Source organism: Miniopterus natalensis, chromosome 20, assembly GCF_054644295.1.
Source record: "Miniopterus natalensis isolate mMinNat1 chromosome 20, mMinNat1.hap1, whole genome shotgun sequence".
In the NCBI taxonomy this organism is placed as follows: domain Eukaryota; kingdom Metazoa; phylum Chordata; class Mammalia; order Chiroptera; family Miniopteridae; genus Miniopterus; species Miniopterus natalensis.
This window is the reverse complement of record NC_142100.1, coordinates 17,302,591-17,316,906: the sequence shown is the minus strand read 5'-3', so window position 1 is coordinate 17,316,906 and position 14,316 is coordinate 17,302,591. Positions and strand designations below refer to the sequence as shown.

Here is a 14,316-nt window from a genome sequence, read left to right as displayed (position 1 = left end):
AGAAATCCCTTCCTGTCTGTCTAGGAGCTGGGACATTGATTTTCTCCTGTCTTCAGGCTTGGACTCGGACCGGAACTTATATCATCAGCTACCCTGGGTCTCCAGCTTGCCAACTACAGGCCTTGGGACTTCTCAGCCTCCATAAGCATGTGAGCCAATTCCTTATAATAAACCCGTGTGTGTGTGTGTGTGTGTGTGTGTGTGTTCTATTTCTCTGGAGAACCCAGACTAACATGCCTGGTAATGAGGCACCGGAGTCCAGACTCAGCCATGGTTCCTTGCAAAGGCTCAGACACTAGGAAAGGTTCCTAGGAGCTGAGGCCCTAGAGAAGTGTCCAGAATGGAGTAGTCTTCAGGGACAGCACAGAGGAATGATTTTGGGGCAAGCCTTTGCCCCAGAACCACTCTGATGGCTGGTAAAGGCCATTAGCCTGCTTTTCTTCCTGACCTACACAATTTGGAAACAACCCTTCAAACCCAGCACAGTAACTGGCATGGCAGGCATGCAGTAGGTATGCCACGAGGAATTACTGAATGAATGACTGATTTATACCAGAGAGCATTTGTCAAAGTATTTGTACACTGATTTAATTTTACCTGTATGACAACCCTGTGAGGTAGCTCTCATCAACTCCATCTTATTTCTGAGGAGACAGAGCTTTGGAGAAACCAAGGAACTTGGCCAAGGAGCACTAAGAGGTAGAGCCAGGGCTGAACCCAGCTCGGGTCCTGGCACTGACTTCCCCACCCCTCCCACTTTAAGGCTCTAAGCTTCTTACCTCTTCTCTCTCTGCTGGGTTTGACTACGGCAGGGGTGAGGGTGAATATAGGAAGCAAGAGAAATCAAGAAGCTTCTGAGAACCTGAACCAATCGCTGCGGCTTCCATCCTGCTGGAGAGCAGAGAATGAAGTTTTGCTCCTCTCACCTCCCCCAGGCATCAACTGAACAGCTGAGCAGCTGAAGGCTTGAAATGCTCCCTTGGGAGCTGAGGGCCCTTCACAGAGATCCTGGTAAATATCACTCAACAAGCTCCTCTGTCCAGGGACACATTTATCACCTGAATGTGACTGCCTGCTTGGAGCTGGGAAACCTGCTTTTCATTCAGCGCTTTGCAAGGAGAGCAGAAAGGGCTGGAACTGCATCAGCCTCAGTTATCTCGCAGCTCCACTCCTGCAGTCAGCAGCAGGCTGAGCCCTCTGAATCTCATGTTTAATGGGGTTGTTTCCTATTTCCTGACTCTTCACAGTATTAACACTGAAGGGAAAAACAAACAGGCTATGTCACAGATAAGAGAATCTCCCTTTTACAAAACAAATCTCATCAATATAGCATATAGCAGGGATCCCAAGAGTCACTGCCACTGGTGGTCCTCATATCACAATCCCCATGCCCATTTCTCTGAGAGACTTTCTAGAGATGGCCTAGTCTGATCACCACGGGCCCTGATTCCATTCACTTCCATTCAACAGTGATTACTGAGTGAGACTGATGTGAAAGAACTAGAGGCTAAGCGGAAGAGAGTCACATTATACCTGTCTTCAAGGCACTTACAATGGTGGATTAAAAAAGGAGCAAGGGGAGGGCACCAGCCCCTAACCAAAAGAGGGAGGGTATAAAAACTTTCCTGGGATTAGCTGCATCTGAGAGGTGTTCTGAAGGCTATAACTTTGACAGGTAGACACTTGGGGGGGGGGGAGCTTCCAGGCAGATAGAGTGGTATGAGCTAAGGTGTGGAGATAAGACAGCGTGGGGGCTATCCGGGGCCAAGAGAATAGCCTAGTTGAGCTGGAGCAGAGGGTAAGAGTGGGAGAGAAAGAAGAGATAATGTGGAGGGGAGAGCTGTCATTCCAGGCCTCTGAAGAGGGGGGTCAGCAGGCTCAGGGCTGCTCTTTGGGAGATAGTCCACTAGACCAGAGTGGAGAATGCCAATTAAATAGGGAGGGGGGAGAAGAGTTAGATGGCTATTACCAGTACCTGCTCAGAAGCAGCCCTGAAGTCCCAGGGTAAAGCTCAATGAATCCTAATTGGCTCCTCACACCTACTAGAAGCCCCTTTCTCAGAGGAGTTACTGTGTTAATACATTAAGGTGCTTAGGTCTCATTCAACATGCCAGGAGAGGCAAGTTTTCCATAAGCCCCTAGGCTCTGAAATCTGGATAGTGGCTCTCTCTTCTGCCCTGAGCTCCCATCCCCTATCTGCAAACAAACTAGCTTGGCTCTAACCCTACCTTCCTGATTCCTCACCATTTTTTGGTCTCTATTATCACCAACGATGATTCTGGCTTGTCCTGTGGTTGGGCCAGCTATCCCATTAGTCCAGATATGTGACAGGGTGGCAAGGCTGAGAGTGGAAAAGTAGGAACTGACAGGAGAAATATTACCCAAAAAAGAACTTATCTGCCTGGGAAACTCATTGAAGGGAGAGGGAAAAAGACAACTAACAAAATATGGCAGATGGGCAACTGGTGGCAAAGAGAGAAACTAAAAGTAGAAGTTGTTTCAAGCCACTAACTGTGTGGTAAGTTGATGTTTCTCTCTCTCCTTCTTCCCCTCCCTTTCTCTCTGAAATCAATAATGACATATTTAAAAAGAAAAAAAGAAAAGAAGATACTGAAATATCTGGGAACACTTTGTAAAGTATGATTGGTTGACCACTATGCTGAAAAACTGAAACTAATACAAAATAATATTGAATGTAAACTGTAATTTAAAAAAATTTTTTAAATAAAAAAGAAAAGAAGAAAGGTCTCATATAAATAATATAAGCTTCCACATTTAAAATATATATATATCTTTATTGATTTCAGAGAGAAGAAGGGAGAGGGAGAGAGAGATAAACACATCAATGATGAGAGAGTTGTCATTGATCGGGTGCCTCCTGCATGCCCCTGACTGGGGATCAAGCCCACAACCCGGGCATGTGCCCTGACTGGGAATCGAACGGCGCTCTCCTAGATCCTAGGTCGATGCTCAACTGCTGAGCCACACCTGGCCGGGCTATAAGCTTCCACTTTAAGAAATTAGAATAAAATACAGCAAAATAAATGAAAGCAAGCAGAGGAAATAAAATAATAGAGCAGGAATCAAAGAAACTAAAAGAGCAAATCAGTATCTTTAAAAAGTCAATGAAAGAAAAAGTTGGATATCTGGGAAAAAAAATCAATAAAATTGATAAGCTTCTAGCCAGGCAGCCAAGAACAAAAGAGAAAAGGCAAAACTATCAATATTAGGAATGAAAGAGGAAATGTAACTACTGATCCCACAGAAACTAAGAGGATAACAAAGGAATACCACAAACTACTCTACAAATATTGACTCAGCACCTTAGATAAAATAAAACAATTACTAACAAACCACAAACCACTAAAACACATCCAAAATGAAACAGATAATATAAATAGTCCTATAACTATTAAAGTATTATATTCATAGTTGAAAACCATCCAAAATAAAATCTTCTAGTCCAGATGATTTCAATGGCAAATTCTACCTAACATTTATAGAAGAAATAATACTAATTCTACACATTCTCCTTTAGGAACTAGGAGAAAGAACAGTTTTCAACTCATTTTATGAGGCCTATATTACCCTGATACCAAAAGCAGACAAAGGTAACAGAGGGGAAAAACTACTTACACCAACATTCCACAGGTCAAATGAAAACAGACATAAGATCATCAACAAAGTATTACCAGAATTCAGCAACATATATAAAGAATTATATACCACAATTAAAGGGGATAGAGTTATTCCAAAAATGTAAAGCTTGGTCAACATTTAAAAAAAGCAATCAATATAATACACCACATTAAGATTAAAGAAAACGATACCTAGTTATATCGTTGATGCAGAAAAGAATTTTACAAAATCCAACACCAATTCACGATAAAAACTTGCAAACTAGGAATAAAAGAGAATTTCATCAACCTGATAAAGAGCAGCTGCAACAAGTCTACAGCTCACATCATACTTAATGATGAAAGACCTGGAGAATAAGGTAAGTACGTCAGCTCACACACATTCATATTGAACACAGTACTAGAAGTCTTAGCCAGTGCAAAAAGGCAAGAGAAGGAAACAAAAGGCACACAGACTGGAAAAGAAGAAAAGAAATTTTATTCATAGAAGACACAAATGTCTATGTAGAAAATGCCAAGGGATATACAAAAAGACCCCTAGAACCATTATGTGAATTTCCTAAGGCTGTAGGATTCAAGATCAGTATTTCTATATACTAGTAACAAGCAACTGCAGACTGAAATTTTAAAAATGATCCCATTTATAATAGCTCCCAAAACTAAATACTTAGGTATAAATCTAACAAAACATGTACAGGATCTATATGCTGAAAACTACAAAATGCTGACATAAAAAAAAAACAAAAAAACACCCTAAAAATATGAAGAGATGTACCATGATCATGGATTTTTAAGACTCAACAAAGATAGTATTTTTCCAAAAACTGATTTATAACCTTAACATAATGCCAATACAAACCTTAAGATATTTTTGTAGCTACAGAGAAGCTGAGTATTTATATGAAAAGGCAAATAAACTAGACTAGGTAACACAATTTTGAAGAAATAGAACAGAGTTTGAGGAATGACACTGCCAGGTTTTAAGACTTACTATACAGCTACAGAAATAAATATAGTGTGGTTTAGTAAAAGTATAGACATACAGATCAATGGAACAGAATAGAGTCCAAAAATAGACCCACTTGAAAATGTCCAATTAACTTCTGACAAAGGTGCAAAGACAGTTTAATAGAGAGAGGACAGTCCTTTCAATAAATAGCTTAGGAACTACTGCATGTCTATACGCAAAAAAAAAATTAACCTTGTAAAATGAACCACAGGTTTAACCTCACACTTTATAATTAACTCAAAATGTATCACAGATCCAAATATAAAAATGTAACACTATAAAACTTAGAGAAAAACATAGGACAAACTTTTTGACCTGGGGTGATATTTCTTAGACATTTCACCAGAAGCATTATCCATAAATAAATAATTGAAAAAACTAATATCATAAAAGTTAAAAACTTTGCTCTGTGAAAGACACTAAGAAAAGAAAAAGACAAGCTATAGACTGAGAGAAAATATTTGCAAACTACATATCTGCCAAAGGACTTGTATTCATAACATACAAAGAACTTCCAAGCTCAACAATAAGAAAACTTACAAGTCAATTTAAAAAACGTACATAAGCCTTGAACTGTCATTTCACCAAATAGAATATAAAGACAGCAAATAAGCACATGAAAAAAAAAAAAGTTCACTGTCATTGGCCATTAGAGAAATGCAAATTAAAACCATGACAAGATACCACACTACACATCTATTTGAATGGCTCGAATTTTAAAATGCTGATGATAACCAGGTGCTGAGGAGACAGATCAATTGGAATTCTCATATACTGGTGGTGGAGATACAAAAAGGTATAGTTATTCTGGGAACTACTTTGCAGTTTCTTATTATTTACCATATGACCCAGCAATTCCATTCCTGAAGAAATGAATTTATTTACACTATTTATCCTAAATAAATGAAAAAATAAAGTCCATACAAGCTGGCCTAAGTGCAGGATGGCAGCATGGGTCCTGGTGAGGGACTGAGAGGGGAGCTGGAGAGGCCAGCAGGTGGGCAGCAACTTCTTCACGGTGCCCACCTACCCTGCCAGCATCTGCTCCTGAGGCCCTGGGAGAAGTCCAGCCTCTGCTTGCTCTGGGGAATATAAATCATGCCATCACCAAGCAGGCTCCAAAATGCTGTTCACATGCAGCTTTCCCCAGAGAGATGGGAATAGCCCATGAATCAAGCGCCACGGAGTCGTGCCAGAGCTCATCCCATCCTCAGGGACAGGGCTTGGCAAGAGGCTCCAGAGAGGATTTTCATTTGCAAGCATGGCCTCCTGATCTCTCCAAGTACACACTCTTCGTCATCCCTCTGACAGTTGCGACTGAAGCTCCACATAGGCACACTTTTATTTATGTCTCAACATCCCCTTGCTAACTCATTCTTTCTTCTAGTCTGTTCCCCCACCCCCATCTCTAGGCTTCTTTTGCACTGATAACCAGTTAGTTGCCAAAGACCAACCACTTGCAACCCTGAAGCTAGAAACAATGGGTGAGAAGCCCCATCTTCAGTTCTAGTGCACAGGGCAGTGGGGAAGTTCCTATACTACTAGCGCCAGGCCCGATGGAGTCAAAAGCAGAAAAATGCTCCTTCTTTCAAAAACCTCTTTACAATTGACAAAACTTGAGGAAGCAAAGTTAGTTCATTTGCTGCTACTGCATATAATCATTTTGGCCTTCCTAACAATGAGAGGCTAGGTCTGACTGTGCCAACACCCTGTGTTACAGGATTCCAGAGCTAGGCAGCAGAAAATGTCTTAGAGATAAGATAATGAAGATATACAGATAACAAGTACCATGGGTATTTACTGGGGCTTTGCATGGCCAGTCTGCAGGCAGCTGAAAGAACCCACTTATTCCAGAAGCCACTTAGCAAGAGTCCCAGAAACTAAAGACATGGGACGTTGGGAACTCAAGATTTCTGAGACCTTTGAAATTTTCCCATGTGAATTACTTGTCAGTCCCTGTCTGTTCTTTCATAGTGATTATAAGTAAACCTTTAAGATGAAATGCACCTGAGGCTTACTTTTAGGGACAGCAAGGAAAGGGGGAGCTGGAGCTGGAGCAAAAGCATCCTTTTCCATGGGGCTGTCTCAAGAAAGAGAAGAACCCAAGAAACAGAGATGCTAGTGTGAGGCTTTAAAGCAGGAAAATGGGCTATATTTTCAGGATGGGAGAAAGCCGTGGTGTAGTAGACAGCTTCAGGGCATTTGCCCTGAACATAAAGATTCTACTTCTAGAAATTGCCTCCCTGATCCACAGGGTCACAGGGGTGAGTTCCCAGTGCCAACTTTACACCCGACAATCCCCACTGCTGACTGGACAAGTGGTGGACATCTGCCCTAAGCAGGCCAAACAGATTCCTTTCCACAAAATTTGTACACTAGAATTCTGGGATTGCTGAGTGCGACTTCCTGTGGCCAGCTCTGCAGGCGTGTATGAACATAAGAGCGGTTTAGGGTGGCCATTTTTCCCACCCTAGGGACTAGGAGAAAGGAGCATTTTGAAACTCCAACTGCAAACTGGAGGTTTGCAGTAGGAGGTACAAAATGAAGTGACTGAGCAGTGATAAGAACCAGATTGGCCTGTGCAGCCCAGGGGCTCCCCACAGCTTTCCTTTTCCATTCTAAGCTTGCCCTTGGGTTTTATGGGACTCCTTTCCCCATAACCTTATTATAACCTACCCACCCCCTTTGGTTTAAGCAATCGTTTGAGAGGATTGTTGTGCGGGGAGAGGAAGAGGAAGGTTAAGAGCTGTCCTCAGAGACTTGTGCGGCCTTATTGCAGAGAGCTGGTGCCACAGCTGCCCAAGCTGCCCCAGTACCGTTCAAATTTGTGGAGTACACAGGAGAGTAGGCCAGCAAGAGTCAGGGTAGGAAGGTGTGAGCTGTAACACTAGAGAAAAATGTGCTAGAATCACCCATGAGAACAATATGAAGGCTGTTCTCCTCAGAAAAACCCTCACAGTGAGTCCACTCACATCATATTCCAGACTTCACAAGCTCAGACTCTAAAGTCAGTTCCACTGGTTCAAACCCACCTAGCAGTGTGGCCCTCCAGCATTCACTGTCCACACTGCCCAAGTGGTATTACAGTTTCTTGTCACAAAATCAAAATCACTGTCATTCATTTGTCCTCTGGAAACGTTTATATTTAGATGAAACTAGATTTAATTCCTTGCTTCTGTATATCCCTCTAGAAATTGCTTTTCTCAGTATCACCTCAATATTGTAATCAATACTATTACCTAAGAGTTATTATTTATAGAACAAACCTTCTATTGGTCTGAAGACAAATTATTATATTTACCTGCCAGGAATCTACACACAAACACACACACACACACACACACACACACACACAGAATCAATAAGCTCTGGTCTGTGCTACAGTTGTTAAACTGATAATAAAAGTCCCTTTTGGAAATTCCCTCTCAAGATAATCATTTGAATTGAAAACAAAACAAAAAGTCCTCCAGCCTTTGGGATCCATTACAATTGTGCGATTTTAACTCGGAAGCATCTTGTGAACACCCTGCTTATCTCATGGCCTGGAATTATTTAGTCTGTACTTAAGTGTTAAGAAGAGGAAGTGGGGGTTTTTTCCTAGCATTTCTTCCTTCAGTAAACACAGTGATCAAACAAATGAGAAGGTTTCACTTCCAACTAGCTCAATAGCCTGTGCACATGAAAACAGAAAGACTGTAATCCATCAGAAGTCTCCATTACTTGGTCTCTTATTTTTGAAATCTTTGCTGAGAAAGTGTTGGCAATGGAGTGCTCCCCTAACGATGACTCTGGAACCCTCTCCACCATCACTTCAATACAGCCCAATTAAACCCATATGGCTGCTGCATGTTACAGTGGAAAGAGTCAAAGCCCTGCCATCTGGGACACCTGGTTGGAACCCCATCCCTCCTGGGGGGATTACCACCTGTGTCACCTAGAGCAAGCAGATCCCTTTTCTTTGCAGGTAAAGTAGGGATAATTATAGGATTGATGAAATTATGGGAGTATATCACCTAATGGAACCTGGGGGGCACTCAATGGACACTTCTCCTTTTCCAATTCTGTGAACACACATGTGTGTTGTATGAGAATGAGACACACACACTCACATGCCAAGATACATCCAGGAAAGATAGTCATCCCAACTACACAGAATTGTTTTGAGCACTAAATGAGAACATAGGAGAAACCCCTTGTAAAAGGTAGACTGTGGAAATGACAGTTATCATTGTGTTGTTACTATAAACATTTATGGGAACTCTTAGCCATACCAATATTTAGCAGCAATGTGTACTTTCCTTGGTGAAAAAGCCAAAAACGAGGAAAAAGTAGTATGGTGACAATCCTGTTTTTCTTTTAACTCAAGAAGTAAAACACAATTGTAAATATTTAAATTGGTTCAAAAGGTAACCAATGAAAATGTAAAGCCCCTGTGAACACTGCTCCCAATGTGTGAATAGAGAAACTTGTATGATAGTTATATGTGTACATATGTGTGGATGTGTTTGTATATGTGTGGGGGAGCTTTTTTTCTGCCTGGGTAAATCCACAAATGACTGGGCTCCTGGGACTCTGAGAAAAGAGGGAGCTGAAGTGTGAAGAACAGTCCCAAACAGGGTGTACTCATTCACTCAGATATTCTGAAGGACCTGCAAAGTGCAGGATGCCAAGAGAGATCCCACCAAGTGTAAGAGTCTGTGGCCTCAGGAGCTTGGGGGATGGGGAGCTGAAATGCAGAAACATGTGACTCTGCCACAAGCCAGAAGCTACAAAGCATCCCATACAGAAGGACACGGGGGCTAAGGAGAAGGAGAGGTGACTATCGTCGAGGAAGACCCTCTATGTTCTCGCAGAGGAAGGGGCACTTTAGATGTATTGAGGAATGATCTCGGGTTGGGGAAGGTGGGGATGACAGAGTAGGGTATTTTGGGAGAGGAAACAGATAATGCAAAAGGATAGAGGTGGCATTAAAAATACATACATATTGCCAGACTAATCTCCCTGATGAGGCATTAACTGCCTGCGTGCCACAAATGCTGTCCTAGAAGAGTGCAAAAGCATGGTGCTCAAGACCACTGTCATCAGTCTACCATTTGTCTTATTTCCCACCATCACCTGAGATAGCCTGCTCCATTCAGATCTGGTACTCTCCATTTCATGAACACACCTGCCACCTGTCAGCTTTCTTTGGCTGTGCCCTCGACCTGGATTCCCCCTCTACATCAGCCTGACCCACCTATACATATGGAAATTATGCCTCTCCCTCAAATCCAGCGCAGATGTCTTCTTAGAAAGCTTCTCTTGAACGCTTCTAAAATTGAGCTCTCCCTCCTCTGCATACCTCCAGTGGACAACTCCCAAGCTCCAAACATAAGAGGCCTTGCAGCTTGCTCATCTGAACTCCCTCACTGGATGGACAGGTGTGAAGGTAGGGGCCCTTTCTCGAATGTCTCTGGTCCTCACAAGGCCTAACACAGGGCAGAGCTCAGCACTGGCTGAGTGGCTACATAAGGATTACTGAGGATCTCTGTGGGCTCATCCCAGCACCTGGGAGACTTGTCTCTACACCAGCACTGCACCACCAACAATGCCATGAAATGCTTTTACTGCACAAAGCCCCACCACACAGGTTAACTTCTGTCCCCTCCCCGGAGAACCAAATCAGTCCTTGAGAAAACAAATGTGCACCTTTAAGTAAACAGTGCCTTCACAGAAACTGTAAAATACCTTTCTTCCATTTCTTTCCTAGAATCTTGAACTTTATTCCTGTGAGGTGACCAGAGAAAGGGAAAACTGTTATAGAATTTTTTTTTTTTTTAAGCAGGACTGGGTTTTAGGACCAGATTTCTGGAGCACTAGGAAGATGCTGCACCCCTTGGAGACTGGTCCCAAACCCATGGCACTTTCTAGAACAGGCCTTAGCTATTCCTTTCCCCACCCTGGTTGGGGACTGTCTAAGGGCTCACGGTGGCCCTGCTTCACTTCATCATGGGCCATGTGTGTATGCATGTCTGCAGAGGGTGGGGTGGTAAGAGGGTGTATTTGTGAGGGCGGGAGTGTCTACAGTGTGTGGTAGTGAGGGCACAAAAGGAGTGTGTGTATAGCGTGCACATTGTGTGAGGGGTGTGTCTTGTGAGGGGTGTGTTGTGTGAGGGTGTGTGAGGGGAAGTGAGGGTGTGTGCAGATGAAGCATTCTATTAGGTAAGTAGCTCTGAACCCTTCTCTTGGGAATCTGAAATAAGGTACCCTTTCTTATCTGTGGGCCTCCCAATTCCAAATCCAAAGGGCAATGGAGTTGACACATGTTATTAATATCAGCAGAAGCCAATAACTGAGTGCCAGGGCCCTTCTGGCATTAATCCTTGTAGCACAGCTAGGAGGCAGATCTTATCATCTTTGTGAAATATGTTTAGAGGGAGGCTCAGGGGAGTTCAGGCACTTGTCCAAGGCCCCACCAGTAATAAGCAGCGGAATGGGGCCCAGGAGCCAGGTGGGCTTGAATTTAAGCCTATGCCTTTCCATGCCACTGTTCTAGCCTCTAGAGGCTCAAAAGCTGCCTGATCCAGGGATACATTTTCTAAAGGCAATCAGGGACTGAGAAGCCCAAAGTTCACAGAAGTGGTTCTATATACAACCTTGGCCCTCTTAGCAGCAGCAGCTCCCACATGCTATGCATGGTTTTTAACTGCATTTGATTCTATGTTCTTGTGTAAAACCCAGGCTATTATGACGGAAAAAGGTCTTCACAGATCACCATGAGGTCCATTTCCCTTGTCCACTAAAAGCCAAGAAGGTTTCTGGGAGGAACATTTGCATACATGATGTGCATGCTACATATCATTTAAGAGCACTTACACATGGGGGGTTTGAGCAGCATGAAGGGAAAGTGTAGAGCATGGGCATATATTTTACTAGCTGGGAAAGGGAGACCTGCCTGAGCCAGTGTTTAAATAATTTTGTTTCCTACAATTGCACTAATACAAGTTATATTAAAAAGCCAAATGACCCCTGTAACAAATGAAAAAGAAATGAGGGTTTAGGATAATGAGGATATTATAGCAAAGCTCCTACTGTGTCTGCTTGTAATGGCAGTCCTGCAGCTAACCCTCCTTGGAACACTGTGAGAATGCTCCCTCAGAGTTGTTATACATGCAACCAGTGCTAATATGTCATAATGAAAATGCATGTTCTAATACAACGTGATCCCCTTAATGAGGAACACTGGAGGGGCTGTGTGGTAGTTTTATTTATAATCCTCTAAATCTAGGTAAATTGCACATATTTGAAATTTCTATACAAATAATGTCACCAAGAGCTACCAAACCGTGTCTATGTGGTGTGGGTAATGAGGCCACTTATAAACAGAGAAAGTCAAGGTGTGACTAAATGCCAGGGAAAGGCTGTGGGGAGGGCAGTTCTTCATCATACGGGGTGCAGTTTTTAAAAGGCTGGGTAGTTTCTAAAACCGCTCCCTGTCCCTCCATCTTTTATAAGACTCTTTAATTAAAATGGGGGAATGAGAGTCAAGGGGCAATGTGAACCCTACGTTTCTAAGAGAAATCGTGGAAAGTCTCTGATTGCCCCAACTAGGTGATGGTTTTGGATAGTCATATTTGTTACTATTTAAATTGAACTTTGGGTAGAGACAGTTCCCTGCTCACTTGCAGTCTTTGTTTCGAGAGAAGATATCCAGAAACACCAGTTTTCTGAAACAAGTCAAAGTAATATAGGATTTTCCTTTGTTAATACTGAAGTCTTGTACCTCTGGGGGAGAATCTGCCCCCCCCCAAAACATATTTCCTTCTCTCTCTAATTGGGTTTTCTAAAAGGATCCGTTTCCCCTTTTCTATTCCACACGCTGGTGATACAGCGAGCACTGTACAAAAGCCATTGGCTGATGTCGGTCTTGTCTTTTTCTGCCGCATTAACCCAGTAGGGGGTTTAACAGCTCAAGGTTTTGAAAAGCTGTTGTCAAGTCATGAAAGCCCCCAAATGCAACTTAAATGGTTATTAGCTAGTGGGAAACATCCCCTGAATTCTAATACTCCATTTAAATAACAATAATAAAGAAAATAATAACAATAAGAGTAAACTCCATGCCTTCGTCAGCCCTGATTATACACTATCACCCACAGTCCACAGCTAATTCATATAGGGCCTGAGGGTGAGGGCACAGTTTTTGGCTTGGTGGGCACTCCTGATTTTGCAGCCAGCCAGCAGGGGTCGCCCAAGTCATCTAGCAGCTAAACGAAGCTTCAGTGACATCGTGGATAATTCCTTTAAACAATCCAAGGCATAGACAAAAGAGCCAAGGGGGTTCTTTGCTCTATTAAAAGCCCTGAAACATATGTATTTGCCAAATGGAAAGGTGCAGAATTAATTGAAAAAGAGATGAAATTTGTATTCCTCAGCCCCCTTGGGGGTTTTATAATTAATAAATATTTGTAAAGCCTTTGATAAGTATAAAGTATCATATATGTGCTAAACAAAACACCCTTTTGCAGGCATCAAAATGCACTTGCAATACATTCTGTATTAGAGCAAAAGACATGAAAGTTAAGAATCAGAGAAATGATAATAGTGTCATATAGTGATCCTTTTTCATGTGCTAGGTATTTTCCCTATGTTATTGCTTTCGTCACAAAGATCCATCAAGTAGATATTATTATTATTCCATTAAATAGGTTTTTGTTAAAAACCCCTTAAAACTCTGAGATTCAGTCACTTGCCCCAGGAAGTCCAGCTGGTAAGTAGAAGACCCCAGATTTAAACTGGGCTTTATATCCAACTCTTCCCAACTCCCATACTGGTATTCTTTCTACAGCCCCGCTGTATAGCCAGCAAAACAAAATGTATGAATTCTTCATGGTAGGGATTCCCTAAAGGAAATTCTACTGTAGGAGGAAAAACAACACACAAAACCCAGCCAATTACAAGAATAATTAATGAAGTACAAATTGTGCAAGTAATACCAACAAAACTGAGTTGACTATGGGGCTTCTAAAATAATGTTTCAAGTGTTTTTATTTCCTTATGTATATTCAATACTCCATAAAATGCCTACAGATGTGAAAATTATAGTAAATATGTTCTGCAGTCTTAATTGCTAAACGATTACAAAGTAACTAAACAAGAGGTGGCAGGTTGCCCTGTGGCTTTATTCATCTCTTTCCGGAGAGCAGCAAAATCATAAAGTCTTCTCCAGCACAACAGGTTTCTATGGTTACGCGAGACGTAAATATATTATACGTCCTGTGCGATGTGAAAGGATCAGCCAGGCGCCGTGTGTGCACCAGACCCCTAGAGGGAGAGCACTCATGTAGATGGCACTCTACAGCCAGCTAAATATTTGTTTCTAGGTTTATAACAGGGTAGGAGCAGGAATAAAAGCTGTTGGTGCTAGAGAGACAGTCTGCATAGCTCGGTGAATGTATCAGCATGTTGGTCACAAAGAAATGCAAAGAATGAAATGGCTTCTGCTGTTTCAAGCTTAAGAACCAGGCCTCGGTGAGTCCTGTGAGGCAGGGGCTTTATCCATCATCCCCCTGGATCAAAATGGCCTATCTGCTCCCACTGGGCATCTGCAGAGAATCTGCATGGACCAAAATTACTCTGCTGGTGGTCTTTTTTATTTTTTAACCTTACAGAAGCATAACTTGATTATCGCTG

The 14,316-nt window shown here is 42.3% G+C and overlaps 1 protein-coding gene across 6 annotated transcripts in view; it reads right to left on the bottom strand.

The window, feature by feature from the left end:
• Positions 1 to 14,316, bottom strand: part of TTC28 (tetratricopeptide repeat domain 28) — a 463,353-nt gene that overhangs the window by 48,467 nt on the left and 400,570 nt on the right. The gene's annotated exons all lie outside the window — the stretch shown is intronic.